Raw genomic sequence first — 17,307 nt, 5'->3', positions numbered from 1 at the left:
CTGCTCTCTCCCTGGCGGTCGGACTAGCACAGATCTCCGCTGGAAGTCAATCAAAACTTTGTTCCTTAACAGCCAGTCCATACCCAGAATGATGTCAAACTCTGGCATCGGTAGTACGATAAGATCCGCATAAACAAGATTGCCATGAATTTTGAGGTCTATGTCTCGGATCACATTAGTAGCTCTCAGCTCCTTGCCAGATGGAATAACCACAGAATACGCCACATCCAATCCAATCGTCTTGACCTCAATGGAATTCACAAAAGTCTCAGATATGAATGAATGAGTGGCCCCCGAATCAATCAAGGCGTTCGTAGAAACTCCGCCTATAAATATTCTTCCTAAAAGGTTGGAACATCAAGCTGAACCCAATAGATACAAGAACTAACTTATAGACATGCGAAGGTCAAAGTTATTATAACCTAAATTCCCGAAAGTAACACAGATTTGAGCATGCAATCCTATCGCAATTCTAAGTTCAAAATCTTAACCCAAATCCCCGAGACAATAACTTTCAAATATAAACTTAAAGCTTTAAGATACCTGTCAAGAGCATGGTCTCCGCGTTCGTCTCTGCTGCATGGATAGCAAAAACTCTGCCTTGGGTAGGCAAACTCCCCTGCGGACACTGCTTCAGCAAGTGGTCTGGACTACCACACTTGTAACACTTCCCCGAGCCATACATACAAGCTCCAATATGACGACGCGCGCACTTAGCGCAGACAGGGTACTCAACGGCTCTCAGGACTGCCCGTCCCTGCTGCTGCTGCTGTCCTTTGTTCCTGGGTGGGCCGTGGAAAGGCCTCTTATTCTGATGCTGCTGCGGAGGAGGGCGGTGTGGTGCTTGGATTGGTCGCTTGCCCTGGCGGTCTCTCTCAATATCATTCAGATCCTGCTCTGCAGCTAGGGCTCTGGAGACAGCGACGTCATAGGTAGTAGGGCCAGCCACCCTAACATCATGGCGCAAGATCGGCCGCAGACCATCCATAAACTGCCTCATCTTGGCTCCAACATCATTTGCAATCAGTGGTACGAAATGGCAACCCCTCTCAAACTTACGGATGAACTCCGTAACAGTCATGTCTCCCTGCCTCAGGGTCATGAACTTCCTGGTCAACCTGGAACGCACCTCGTCAGTTAAATATTTGGAGTAGAATACCTCTGTAAAGCGCATCCAGCTCAGAATAGCCAAAATTCAAGGCTACAGATGCTCCTTCCCACCACAAGCAGGCATCTCCTCCAAACAGATAGGTCGCACAACGGACCCTATCCTCGTCTCCAAGCTCCATGAACTCGAAAATAACCTCGAGGGACTTAATCCAGCCCTCGGCAATCATAGGATCTGTCGTCCCTGAGAACTCCTTCGGTCTCATCTTCATGAACCGCTCATAGGTAGCCTCAGGCCCCAGTCTGCTTGGCTACCCCAGCATTGTTCCCCGCAAACTACGCGAAGAACTGCGTCATTCCGGCTAGCATTTGGGCGCTCATGTCCGGTGGAGGGGGCGGAGGTAAATCTCTCTCCTGTCTTTGATCCTCACCATCCTCATGGCGATGCTCATCATCTCTCATGCGCTCAGGAATGCGTCTAGTAGGCATACTGTTCCATACATATAATCCATACGTAACCAACATGCATAATTCCATTATTTCTTTAAATTTAAATAAATACTGCATAATCATAATCTTGACATAAAACATTTCATGGAAACATGCTGTAAAAATATTTCATGCTTTAAACGAAGTGCGTAAACGTAAAACTTACAGACCGAAGACGTGACTTCGTGAGCTTCTCGAGATCAGTAGTAGTACAACCCTTTACAAGAACATAGGCTCTGATACCAACTGTCGAGGCCCGTATTCCGTATTTGTAAATTTTCGTAATTATTTAAAATTTTTCTCTTTAAATAAATAACATGCCTCATTCATAAAATAAACTGATAAAAAGATTTAATGTTAAAGTAACAGCGGAAGAAATTATTGTTTTCAAAACAACAACTTAAAATAATTCAACATGATGAAAATGAGTTTCGTGCATAAAAAGATAAATGAACTGAAGCATGAGGTCCTCGGGTTCCTACTACTGCTGACCCAAGCTCGCTCACTGGTCCCCGCCCCAGTCTCGACATCATCAGTACCTACAACAATCAAGTCTAGTGAGTCTAAAGACTCAGCATGCATATATCGTGAATAACAAGTAAATATATCATAAAATTTCGTGTAACGTAAAAATATCATATCGTAAAGCGTAATGTGAAAATCGTGTCATGGATAATTATAAATACGTGCATATCTGAAAATCATACGTAAAAGCTTGCTCGATAGAGCTCTGTCATAACATATCATATCGTAATTTTTTGTAGAGATAATGTTTCTACACAAGTGGCCCATAACATAACATAACATGCATGTCTGATCAGACTAAACCACAGTATACTGGGCGGTAGAGATCATCACAGCCCTTGGACTGGATATCTGTACCCATACATAATAATAAACCGGCCGTAAGTCACCGGGTGAAGCAATCCCATAAGCGTAAGGTGGCCACAAGACATATCGCATATATCTCAAAAATAACATTTTTATATTATGCACGTAATATAATTATAACCCTGTTTTACCGAATGAATTGGATCGTTCCCAGGCTCACTGCGACCTAATTCTAACATGAGAAACACGCAAATAATCTTAACTTGACCAACACTTCATAATCCAACTAGAAACGAGACAATTACGCCCAACAAACGTAGTATTCAACCATGGCTTCATACCAACCCGAACCAACATTGAACCATCGTTTAACCATGGTTAGAATACACCAAAAATACTGGAAAACATGACTCTAGGGATGTAATACCCAAAAAATGTGAATGGAGGCCAAAATCGAAAAATGCTCTTTCGAGAGTCACTTTGGCACATTGCACCGTAAATTCTGGTACGACTTCTAAACTTAACCAAATCACAAACGGCCAAAAACATGACCTTCCTAACTCATTTAGGTACTGTCCAGTCCAAGTTCATAGGCTAATAGCCAACCAAGAACTCAAACGAGCCTCCCGAACCGCAACCATGCTGCTGTCAAATTTTTGTGGCAGCAGCTGTGCTTGTGTTGCTTCGTTTATAAGGCTAATGGCCATTGGGGCTTGAACCACTGACCAGAGCCTCTTCCCAAAATCCTAAGGTGTGGCTTGAATCATGTCTAAGGGCCCTAGGCCAACCATAATCCAAGCAAACACCCAAGACAACCCAACGTTTCCACCCAAGAACCATGCTGCTGCGCGTGGGGTGTATTGCTTTATGTTGCTGTAATTTTCATTCCAATGGCCATTTGATTGACCATGGCATGATCTAGACATCCTGAGGTATTGTGTGAACCATGGCTAAGGGCTAGAAGCCAACCAAGATCCACCTAAACACCACAAAGCCGAACCAACTCACACACACGAAAAATAAGAAAAACGAAACCGTGGAACACTTGTCTTGTTTTGTTTTAAAATCAATGGGACCATGAACCAAGCCTTGAAAGGCCATCTTGGTCACGTCCAAAACATGCTAAGGAAGAATTCTAACCATGGTTACAGGCCCTGGGCCAACCAAGATCGAACACTTGCCTTAGACAAGAAACACTAAAACCGAGCCTCAAAATTTGCAACATGGAGGGTTGCTGTCAAATATGGTTTTATTGGGGTTAATGGACTGCAACCAATGGACCAACACCTTCCTAACACACTCTATTACATGCTTAGATGCAGCCATTGAGCGCCTGGAACCGAGCCAGTCCTTGAAATCACAAAAACAAGCCAACCCGTGAAGCACAAGGAGGGCCGAAAATATGTGCAGTTTTGTTTTGAAAGGTTGCTGTCATTTCGGTTTTTGCTTCATGATTTATGGACATAACAAGGTTTAAAAATATGTATATGACTTGATTGAAGAGAAAAGAATAACATATACATGCCTGGAAATTTGTTTTCGAAAGAAACAAATCAATATGACGAACACGGCGCGGCGGAGACGGAGTTCCTTTTCTTACTTTCCTTCTCTCTTGTTTTTCTTGTGCAACTCACGATTTTTTGGCTGAGGTTTTCTCTGATATTTTCGAATGGATGGTGGGGGAGAGTGTTAAGAAATGAAGGGGGAATGTTACTAATTAAATGAGGAGGTAGAATGGCAATTCAATTCATTCCATCCTAGTTGCTAGTGAGATATGGAATGAAGTGTGCTATCATGGGATTGAGGGAGATTTGAGGGAGGTGATGGCCGAGATTTGATGACCAAAAGTAAGGGAGAATATTGCTTAAATAATTAATTATTGATGATTAAAAATTGAGGGAATTATTCTACCATGAAGGGTTAAGGAAAAGAATCAAAAATGGAGAGTTGCCAAGCATGTGGGGATTTGATTGAAGGGGCCGAAAATTGCTATTAAAATAGGGAGAAATATTGCTTAATTATTGAATTGTTAACCCCTTAAATTTTTAAACACTTATTATGTATTTTAGTGAAATAATAAATTAATTTAGGATAGTAATTTTCTTGCATGCATGGCTAAGGCTTAAAATAAATTACTAATATGTTAAGTTACAATTTCTTAAATAAAATAGGCATAGATTAAATATCCCAATTGATCACACATTTTAATTTAGGCTTTCAATAAATTACTGGACATAAAAGACTTATTTACTATTTAACTCCAATTAATTAAATAAATCCTTAAACATTCTTTTATCCTTAAAATAAATTATTCTTTGACTTAAATTAAACCTAAGAGTATTTTCTTATGATTAAATTTTATCTCAATACTCCAACTCCAGTTCGACCTCGCATATTTAACTGAAAAGATAAAACTAAACTTCTATGATTTAAAAATAAATGATCATGACTTAACAATTTAAAAAAATGAAATAAACTCTCATGCATGTATGAAAATCATTTTAATTTAAATAATTGTAATTATGCATATCTTATACGTAGTCTGATTTATCGGGTTCTACAGGTTGGGCTGGGCTAGGATAGGTCTCTAGGGTCCTGAGAGGGTGCACAAGGGTCTGGGTCTGGATCTGGGTCAGGGGCTGGCTCGGTGGTTAGAATCCTAGCATGGTTACCGAAGAGTCCTAGTCTATTAAGGAGTCTCGGCCGTGCTTGCTGGTGATATGGGAGGCTTCGGTCGAGCTAGGGTCAAGTCCTAGGGGTTCTAATGGTTCATGAGGGTCCAGGGGAAGTCTGGTCCGAAGATGGTTAAGGGTGGTTTGAGCATGGCTCGCGGAAAAACATAAGTTGGCTCATAGGTTTTGTTGGCTTGGTTCGAACTTAGGGTTTCTTGGCTAGGGTTTGAATCGTGGTTCAACAAGGGTCGAATCATGGTTCACGAGGGCAAAATAAATATTAAAATTCTATTTTTTAAATTTGGGAATTATATATTAAAATTCGAATTAATTCGAGATTAAAACGCATTAATAATTTATAATTAAAGAATAAATAAAAAGCCATCGATTTAGGCTAAATAAAAATACGAGAAAATTTATCTAAGATTAAATAATTATTTGGGATGGTCTAGAGTCAACGGAAATATCAAAATCGTTAAATTTTACGTCTAGGGGTAAAACGGTAATTTTACACCTAAAAATTAGTAAACGTCATGACAGTGCTCTGAATGCTGTTTTATATGTTCATATGATTATTTTAAATGATTATGAAATTTTATGATGAAACCTTAACGTTAAATGATGATGAAACTTTAACGTTAAAAGATATGTTGCATGCTTGGTTTAAAAGAAAAATGATATTTATATGCGTGAATTTTATAAAGTGATGAGAATATGAAATGTTAAAGGATTTGAAGTAATTATGATTAATAAGAATACTTTGATACTGTTAATACGTTAGGCCAAGTCTCAGTTGACATGTGAGAATGTCGCTGATGTCCCCGCCGTCCAGTACTGTGGTTACATTTAGATGGATTCATCGCCCCCAATACGAATACGAAAGTCACAAATAACGATCTGAATTCAACGAAAAAGGAATACGAAGACGTATATGATGATATGAAATATGTTTATGATGAATATGAATATATTTATGATGATATGAAAATGTTTAAGTATGCATGATTATGAAAATGTTATTTTACGTAAAAGTATTTTCACCGTTGCATTGATCTGTATACATATTATTTTCTATCAATAATATTGTGTGTTGAGTTTTAGACTCACTAGGTGTGATCGATGCAGTTGAGTATGATGTTGATGCTAGTGGAGGTCTTGATGGTTGATCTGACTGGCCTGAAGACGTAAGGTACATGAATTTAATTCACGTAACCTGAATGCATGCAATCTAGGATTTTATTTAATTATGTGTTTAATTATTTTTATATATTTTATGCATAATTATTGTATGATAGGATTTATTTCACGAAATTTTAAAAATTCATGCAGTTGGATTTTTAAGTTGCATTTCACGCACGAACGAGGAACGCATACAGGGGAATTATCAAGAAAAATATTTTAATTATATGATTAATTTTTATTAATTAATATAATGTGTTTTAAATGTATTTTTCAAGAAATAGGCTTTGTTGGGTATTTTTATCCACCAGATCATATTTTTTAGCGGTACGTAAATTTTATCGAATCAAGGGAACTTTTTGAGTGTTCGGCTAATATTTTCACAAACTTATCAAAACGAAATATTTTCCAGGAGTGTGTTTGGACTTAATGGGCTTAATTTTAAGCTTATTGAGTGAAAAACATAAAAATTATACATTAATTAAATGTTTTATAATATAAATTTATAGTTTTTGTTTTATTAAATGTTTAAATATTATATGTTTTATAATAAAGTGTACAAAAAATAAGTTGTTGTGTAATTATAAGTTTTTACTATTTTTACAAGTTCGATAAAATAATAATAACCTTGGCGTTGCAAATGAGATTAAGATGATTCTTGGACCTGTAGAAAGTTGATGATAATATCTACAATATTGGTGACAAGCATGAGATAAAAATCTTATCACAATTGAGATCAAATTAAGCAACAAATAAAGTTACCAAAAGAGTGACAGTTTTACCATGCACTAGCATTTTGACCATATTTCTCAAATTACTTGGTCAAATGGTGAAACAAAAAATTTCACAATTCAAACAACTCAATTATCTACCTATTTTGTTTTATGTGGAAAAGAAAATTCGGATGGTAAGATTTTCAAAAGTGATGTGTATGATGACATAATTTCTTGGAACACCAATGAAGATTTATGTGTAAAAATATTTTATTTGTGGTTGTCTCCCCAAATTTGGCTATAAATAGGGGTTCATTGTAATGTATGGAGATATCCCTCATTTTATGAACAAACCTTTGAGTTCATAATATTTCTCTCTTTGTTTTCCTTTATTTCTTTGAATAATGAGTAGCTAACTTCCCAAAGTTGAGATGAAAAGGTGAAACTTTTGGCATTATAATAAGATTATTAAAAGTTAAGAATCTATGTTTTATATTATTTAATCATTATTTATTGTTTCTGTTATATTTATTTCTTTAAGCATTATTATACCCTATTTATAAGTGACAGTTTTGATTTATTGTTGCTATATGTTACACTAAAATCTTGGAACCATTTAAATGTTAGTTTGGTATTACCAACCATTTAAAGTGGATGGCTTGATTTATTATTTACAAATATATATATAGCACAATAAATACTTGACAACATTTATAAGTTTTTATATATATACTTTATAGGATAATAATATATAACATAATATAAATATGATTATTTAATATCTGGGAACCATTTTATTAAGTGGATTTCAATAATATTTATTAATGTTAACTTTATTAAAATACCAAGAGTGGATCCTTTATCTAAACTACTTAAATTAAAATTTGAACAATTAAATATTCAAATAATTAAAAGAAAAAACAAAAACAAAACAAAAAGACATTGTAGTGGACTTGTAATTAGTTTAGCTTCCCTGTGGATACGATATCGGACTCACCGAATTATACTACTTGTGGACAACCTGCTCTTGGGAGTGCAACAATCAAAGTGGCATCAAGTTTTTTTGGCGCCGTTGCCTGGGAAGTATAATTTAATTTCAAGCCTATTTAGTTTTGTTTATTGTATGTTTTTCTTTCTTTGAATTTTTATTGTTTTTGTGTGTTTTTCTTTTGCATTTGCATGAGCATTTGGTCACTTAGTGATCGACTCATTCGAAATAACCCTTTATTTTCACAAAACATGGCGGAAGAACCCATCCAAGAAAATGAAGATGAAATTCAACCTCAACATGATCGTGATAGACAAAGAACACTTAGAGATCACATGAACCCTACACGTACTAGTGCACCTTCATGTCTAGTTTTTCCACCTGATGCATCTCATTTCAATTTTAAGCCTGGTATTATCCAACTTTTACCCAACTTTCATGGCTTAGATTCTGAAAATCCATACATGCATTTACGAGAGTTTGAAGAAGTGTGCAACACATATAATGATCTAAATTATAGCATGAACATCATTCGACTTAAGATTTTTCCTTTTTCTTTAAAATATAAAGCTAAAACTTGGCTACAAAATCTTAGATCGGGATCCATTCGAAGTTGGGATGAATTGCAACAACAATTTTTGAAAAAGTTTTTTCCATCTCATAGAACAAATTCTTTCAAAAGGCAAATAATCACTTTTACTCAAAAACAAGGAGAAACTTTTTATCAGTGTTGGGATAGATTATAAAGAATTGCTTAATCTTTTTCCACATCATGGTTTTGAAATTTGGAGAGTTATTTCTCAATTTTATGAAGGCTTAATACCTAAAGATAGACAAATGGTTGAAATTATGTGTAATGGAACATTTGAAGACAAAGATCCAAACGAGGCAATCGAGTATCTCGATTCAATAGCTGAAAATGCTCAAAATTGGGACACTATAGGTACAATCGAACCATCAAACAAGATTCAATCTCCCACATCTGGTGGACGTATGTACACCCTCAAAGATGAACATGATCTCCAAGCTAGATTTACCTCTTTCGCAAGAAAAGTTGAGGCACTTGAATTGAAAAAGAATGGTCAATTAAAATCTGTTTAAGAAATTGTGTGTCACATATGTGATACAAGTGATCATTCTACAAAATATTGTCCCACTTTGCCCTCTTTTAAAGAATGTCTCCATGAAAAAGCCAATGTTTTGAACAATTTCAAAAGGCCAAATTTTGAACCATTTTCTCAAAGTTACAATCCAGGTTGGCGAAATCATCCAAATTTTAGTTGGAGGAATGATAATGTTGCACAATTTTCACTAACCACATTTCAAAATCAACAAAATTTTCAAAATTATGCATCTTATGTTCCTCCAGCTAAAATAAATTTGGAAGATACATTGAATTATTTCAATGCAAAACAAGAGTCTATCAATACTCAAACTGCTCAAACCATGACAGATTTGAAAGATACTCTTGCTAAATTTGCTTCCGCACTTAATGTTCATGAAAAAGGTAAATTTCCTTCACAACCACAGCCTAATCCCAAGGATCATCATTCAGAAACTGGAACTTCTGGAACTCAACCGATGGATCAGGTAAAATCTGTTATTACCCTTCGCAGTGGTAAGGTTGGGGAAAAATTCATTCTTGAAACTTGTGAAGATGATGATAAATCAACTCCAAAGAGTAAGGAAGTGAAACCCATAACTTGCGAAGAGGAGGATCAACAAACAGTGCCACCACCATTCCCTCATGCATTGAAAAATACAAAAAAATCAAATTTGAATTCTGATATATATGATATTTTTAAACAAGTAAAAGTTTATATTCCTTTATTAGATGCAATAAAGCAGGTACTATCATATGCAAAATTTTTGAAAGACTTGTGCATTGTGAAAAGAAAATTGAATGTGAAAAAGAAAGCATTTTTAGCCGAACAAGTAAGTGCAATCATTCAAACTAATAATACTTTGAAATACAAAGACCATGATTATCCTACTATTTCATGTATTATTGGAGAATGAAAGATTAAAAAAGCCTTGCTTGATCTTGGAGCTGGTGTGAACTTACTTCCGTATTGAGTTCATCAAGAACTCAATCTAAGAGAGTTAAAACCTACTTCAGTAACACTTTTACTTGCCGATAGATCTGTTAAAGTTCCAAGAGGTATGATAGAAGACGTGTTGGTCCAAGTTGATAACTTTGTATATCCTGTCGATTTCATAGTTTTAGATACACAACCTATCGAAGCTTGTAATTCAATTCCTTTAATTTTGGGTCGTCCATTTTTAGCAACTTCTAATGCTCTTATAAATTGCAGGAATGGAATAATGAATTTGTCATTTTGTAATATGACCTTGGAGCTTAATGTTTTTAATCTTTGTAAGCAACCACATGATAAAGGAGATAAAAGTGAAGATGAAAATCTTATTGAAACCCTTGTGGAAGAAAACATTCAAAAAGGGAGTACTCGTGACTAATTAGATATTTGTTCAATTGATATTGTTAAGGAAAATATTGAAATTGATCTTGATGATTTTATCAGGTATCACTCGTTGCCAGGATCAGAGAAAGAATTTGAGGCAAAATATGAGAACAAAGACAAACCACCCATATTGGAGTTAAAACCTTTGCCAAAAGAATTGAAGTATGTTTTCTTGGAGAATATGAAACATATCTGATGGTAATTTCTTCCAAACTAGCAAGTGATCAAGAAGGTAAATCAGTTGATATGCTTAAAAGATATAAAAATGCAATTGGTTGGACACTAAAAGATCTCAAGGGCATTAATCCACTAATTTGCACTCACAAATTTCACTTAGAGGAAAATGCTAAAACATCTCAACAACCACAATGAAGATTAAATCCACGCACTGAAAAATGTTGTTAAAACTGAAGTTCTCAAACTACTTGATGTTGGAATTATCTACCCTATTTATGATAGGAAGTAGGTAAGCCCAACACAAGTAGTTCAAAAAAAATATGGCATCACAGTGATAAAAAATGAAAAAGGTGAATTGTTAACAAGTCGAGTCCCATCTATTTGATGGATGTGTGTTGATTATATAAAATTAAATGACGCCACTAGAAAAGATCATTTTTCATTACCAGTTTTGGATCAAATTTTAGAAAGGATAGTAAGTAATCCCTACTACTGTTTTCTTTACGGATATTCAGGCTATTATCAAATTGCCATTGCACTCGAAGATCAAGATAAAACTACATTCACATGTCTTTTTGGAACATCTGCATTCAGAAGGATGTCATTTGGATTATGCAATGCCCCAGCAACATTTCAAAGATGTATGCTAAGCATTTTTAGCGACATGGTTGAAAATTGTTTGCAGATTTTCATGGATGATTTAATTGTTTTTGGGAATACATTTTATAATTGTCTTGAAAATTTGGAAAAAGTTTTAAAAAGATGCGAGGAAAAAGGTCTTATTTTAAATTGGAAAAAATGTCATTACATGATTACTTCTGGGATTGTTTTGGGACATCTCGTGTCATCTCATGGAATTGAAGTTGATAAAGCAAAAGTTGATGTCAATGCCAATTTTCCCCATCCAAACACCATTAAAGAAATTCGCTCATTTTTGGGACATAATGGATTTTAGAGGAGATTTATAAAGGACTTTAGTTTAATGTCTAAACCCATTTGTAACCTCTTAACAAAAGACACTGCATTTGAGTGGACTCAAGAATGTCAAATTTTTTTTGATAAAATCATTCAAAATTTAACATCAGCTCCTATCATGCAGCCTCCTGCTTGGTCCTTTACCATTTGAAATCATGTGCGACGCGAGTGATTATGCAGTCGGTGCACTATTGGGTCAAAGAAGAAACGGTAAGCCTTATGTGATATATTATGCAAGTAGAACTTTAAACAATGCTCAAATGAATTACTCCACAACTGAAAAAGAACTACTTGCTGTAATATTTGCATTATATAAATTCCGTTCTTATTTGATTGGATCAACGAATATTGTGTTTACTGATCATTCTGCTATTAGATATTTATTAACCAAACAGGATGCAAAGCCACGACTGATACGATGGATTTTGTTGCTCCATGAATTTGACATTGTGATCAAAGATACAAAAGAAACCGAGAATGTCGTAGCCGATCATTTATCGAGACTAGTAACAAGATCATCTTGTGAAATGACACCAATTAACGATAATTTTCCTGATGAACATCTATTTTCAGTTAGTACTATACCTTGGTTTGCTAACATTTTAAATTTTCTTGTGACAAAAAAAATGCCACCGCAATGGAGTTCCCAAAATAAAAGAAAATTTTTTAATGAGGTAAAAAACTTTTATTGGGATGATCCGTATCTGTTCAAGTATTGTCCAGATCAAATTTTTCGACTTTTCATACCCGACAATGAGGTGAGTAGTGTCATTAAATTTTGTCATTCAGAAGCATGCGGAGGACATTTTTCTTCAAAGAAAACGGCTGTAAAAATCTTGCAGTGTGGATTTTATTGGCTGATTTTGTTTAAAGACGCCCACGAAATCTGCAAGATATGTGAAAATTGTCAAAAATTGGGTGCAATTTCAAAAAGAAACATGATGCCTTTGAATCCTCTCATTGAAATTGAAATCTTTGACTGTTGGAGAATTGATTTTATAGGACCTTTTCCACCGTCGTTTGGATACTTGTATATTTTAGTTGCAGTTGATTATGTTTCCAAATGGATAGATGCAATTCCATGTCGAACAAATGATCATAAAATCGTCATCAAATTTTTGAAAGAAAATATTTTTAGTAGATTTGGAATTCCTCGAGCCATGATAAGTGATGGGGGAACTCACTTTGTTAATAAATCATTTGCTTCATTTATGAAAAATATGGTATTACTCACAAAGTAACTACTCCTTTTAATCCTCCAAGAAATGGACAAGTTGAATTAGCTAATAGGGAGATAAAGCAAATTTTGGAAAAAAACTGTTAATCCAAATAGAAAAGATTGGTCTCTGCGACTTAATGATACACTTTGGGCATATCGAACAGCTTTTAAAACATCATTGAATATGTCTCTCTATAGGTTGGTTTACAGAAAACATTGTCATTTGCCGGTGGAATTGGAACATAAAGCTTATTGGGCGATCAAAACTTTTAATTCAAGCATGGATGATGCCAACAAATTGCGCAAATTGCAACTTAATGAACTTGATGAACTCAGAAATGATGAATATGAGAATTCAAGGATTTATAAAGCAAAAATCAAATCATTTCATGATAAAACAATTCTTAGAAAATCTTTTGAGATTGGTAAAAAAGTTTTGCTTTATAATTCTCGACTTCACATATTTCTAGGAAAATTACGATCAAGATGGAAAGGCCCATATGTTGTAAAACATGTGTATCCTTATGGAGCTGTGGACATTGAAAATCCTAAAAATGGTGATGTTTTTAAAGTAAATGGACAAAGGCTTAAACCATTTTTAGAAGATTAAATCTTTCAAGAGGAGTTTATTTCCTTTTCTGATCCTTGATTTTTTTGTGTTGTATTTATTTTTCTGTTTTTATTTGAGGTTTCCTTAATCTTTTTATTTTTCCGGTTAAATAGCAGATAACAGTATTCCGTGACTCTCATAGTCGGTTAAATCAGTTTCCCACAATTTCTGATACAAAAATTAAAAAAAATAATTTCTTTTCATTTTTAAAATGAATGAAATTCTCTCAAAAATTTGTAAATATTTTCCCTCTGTTTCTGAAAATGTTCTAAGATAAATTTATGCAGGTAGGTGCGAAGAATTGAGATTGCTTGTGCAAAAATGAATTCCAGAAGATATTCGTCTTGTAATAGAAGCTAAGGTCCGATTAGGATGAAAAGTTCCACAATCATTGCTCATTCGGTATTTGCTTGGATTAGGAAAAATCATATATGCGAAAAAACGAAGGGCCAAAAGGTTAGGGTTTGTCATAAGTATGCATGTTAAGAAATGAAAGAATTTTGGTAAATGACAAAATCGAGACAGCTCGAAATCAGCTGCGGCTAGAATCAACACAGCTCAACCGGCGAAAGCCTAAAGGATTATAAACCGCTGGTATTCAACCGCTGATCCTTCAAGAATACTGGCAAAGTGAGAACCGGATCATTAAAGAACCATTTATTGCTCAAAGACATTCTCTGACCGGTTTAATACATTCACAAGCATTATACCATCTTTAAGTCAATGCATACCCTCATCAATTCCAAGAATGATGTGCATTTAATTTTCTATCCCAGAAAGAAAAATCAAGGATAGACTTCAAGTTCTGATGCTAAGAGAAGAGTTGCCTTAAAAGGAAAGTCCTCAAGGAAAAGCGCTTCAGACTTACGCTGAGCAAAAAGAACGTTTAAATGCATCAATAAATGCTCATTAAGGCGACAGCGACACATCTATTCAGGAGGATCAGGTTTAAGTTAATTGTCCTTCCCGACCGCTAAGTCATTCGGCTATATCAACAGAGAAGAATGCAAATCTGAGACAAGCAAGCATTACTAATCTCTCTCACAGCTGAAAAACTTTTAGCTTGCATACTTGAAGATCTCAGAGCGCTCAAAAAGATTCATACATTCTCTTCGCTCTATCAGCACGCCTTGAACAGAAATACATTCGATCATCTCAGGATCATTATTTAGCTACTCAAACAAAATCACTTTTACATATCAGTAACCTGTTGGTTATTTGATTAAGTCGTGGTGTCTGGTGAACTAAGTGTTCTTAATATCCAGAAGTGTAAAATGATCACTAAGAGTTCCAATACAGGCAGTGTGATAGGTAAGTCCTGGTTGGAGTGGGCTGTTGCAAATATTTTGTAAAGTCAAAGTCTTTTAGTGGAATCCTTCCTGAAAGAGGAAGAAGGGGTGACGTAGGAGTATTCAATCTCCGAACATCCATAAAAATTCTGTGTCATTTACTTCTCGTAAATTTCATATTTTTCAACCGCATTTTGTGTCAAGTTTGCTATAGTGTGTGAACTGTCATCCGAGAACTGTGAACCGTTTTCCGCACTTATTAGTGGTTCACGTTTTCGACCGTTTGAGAAAGAATTTTTCAACTGCCTGAAAACGGTTGAAAACAAATTTTAAAACAAGAAAATTTGAAAGAGTTCATTCACACACCCCCAAACTCTTTCCCGATCCCAACAAGTGGTATCAGAGCGGGGTTTTTCTCAAACATTGACATCGCTTAAATACTCATGGCATCTTTCAACAAAATTCCCATGTTCTCTAAAGAAGATTATGATGATTGGAAAATTAGCATGCAGGCACATCTAGCAGCTCAGGATGACGATATGTGGTTTGTAATTACTGACGAGCCAATGAAAATCATGAAATTAAACACAGCCATCGCCACAACCGACGGTGCTCCTCAAATGATAGAAAAGCACAGATCTGATTGGACGGCTGAAGATAAAAAGAAAGCAAATCTTGATAACATTGCAAAAGATATCCTCTATAAGACATTGGATAAGAACATTGTTCGCCAAAATCAAGACATGCACCACCGCGAAGGAGATATCGGAGAAACTTACTCAACTATGTGAAGGGAATGATCAGACTAAGGAAAACAAGCTGATCGTGGCTATTCAAAAGTTTGATAACGCAAAGATGAAGCCAGGAGAAACTCTTGCAGAATTTGATGAGCGGTTCAGCAGTATCATCATCGAGATCATTTCACTTGGAGAAGAATATTCTAACAGAGAAATTGCTTTGAAGGTTATGTGAGCTCTTCCCAGAGAATGGGATGCAAAGACTATAGCAATGCGAGAATCCAAAGATGTAAACAGACTAGAACTTCATGATCTATTTGCTGATCTCAAAGCATATGAGTTTGAGCTTTGAATACGAACTGAAGAAGAACCATCCACATCTCAACAAACAAAGGCATTGGCAGCTACCTCAGTGACTCTTCCGGTCGAAGAGTCCACAAGTAAGAAATCGGCTGAGCAATTAAGCAATGAATCCATGTCCCTCTTTGTTAAGAAATTCAGTATATTTATGCGCAAAAATCAGTCTCAAATAAATAAACCTTATTTCAAAAAGGACCATACTGAGAATGGTCAGGCCTGTTTTAACTGTGGAAAGAAGGGACATTTTATTGCAGATTGCAACAGCCCAAGGAAGGACGAAAAGAAAAAGGGTGACAGAAGAAGGTCTAAAGACAACAAGAAATTCATCAAAAAAAAGAATCAGCGAGTTTTAGTTGCAGAAGAAGACAAAAGCAAATGGGCTGAATCAGAATCAGAGAAATCCATCTCTGAAAAATCTACAAGTGAAAGCGAAGATGAGACAGTAGAATGTCTCATGGCCAAAGAAGATCAAGAATCTACATATGAGATGGTATTTGATTTTAACTCTGAAGAATTTACACGAGAAGATCTTGTCACTGCACTACACGACATGGTAAATGAGTTTAAAGGACTATCATAGCAATTCGATGAAGCCAAAGCAGAAAAACAAGACTTGAAAAGGAAGTTGACTCTCTCTAACTGCTCGCAGCAAAAAGAGGTTGACAGCTTAAAAGTAAAGTTAAGTCTGCTAGCGGCTGAGAATGATGATCTGCGAAGATTTTCCATGCCACGTTCAAAGAAAACAAACGGTTGATGAATACTGTCAACACATGGAACAAGTCCTCTGCTTCTCTTAACAGGATGCACGAAATGCAAAAACCAGCCGGAGACATAACCGGGCTAGGTTATAGCATAAATCAATGCAGAACCTCAGAAGCTTCAACTCAACCGTTACTAGAGAAAGACAGTTTAAAATCAATTAAATTTGTAAGATCTAGTACGGTATATGAACATGATAAGCCTGAAGTTCAGGGCACTCAAAATGTGAATCTTGAGAACAATGGTAGGCGGCGTGGTTTGGGTTATGTCGAAGTTCAGAGTGATAAATCCAACCGGTATTGGCGCAAACCTAGGCCAAACCACGCCGCCTACCATTGTTCTCAAGATTCACATTTTGAGTGCCCTGAAATCCAACCGGTATTGGCGCAAACCTAGGCCAAATTCAACCGTTCACAGCGGTTCTCACAGAAGGTCAAGTTCAACTGGATATCACTCAAAAACTAGACCTAACCGTTACTACAACAGCCGACCTGTTCAAACGAGGTACAGAATGACTGACAGTGACCAAAGGCCGAAACAACATGTATCGCACACAGCATATGATTATGCACCTAATCATGCTCACCTCGGGACATGCCATGAAAAATCCTTTAGGATAATTCAGGTGTGGATTCCTAAGGGTCTAATCAATTCAGGACCCAAATAGAAAAGGGTACCAATTTCTTATTTCAATAATTTCAGGTATTAAAGAAGAAGAACTT

Source organism: Primulina tabacum, chromosome 11 (assembly GCF_025594145.1).
Source record: "Primulina tabacum isolate GXHZ01 chromosome 11, ASM2559414v2, whole genome shotgun sequence".
Lineage (NCBI taxonomy): Eukaryota > Viridiplantae > Streptophyta > Magnoliopsida > Lamiales > Gesneriaceae > Primulina > Primulina tabacum.
The sequence above is the reverse complement of the archived record's forward strand: the minus strand, read 5'-3'. Positions refer to the sequence as shown.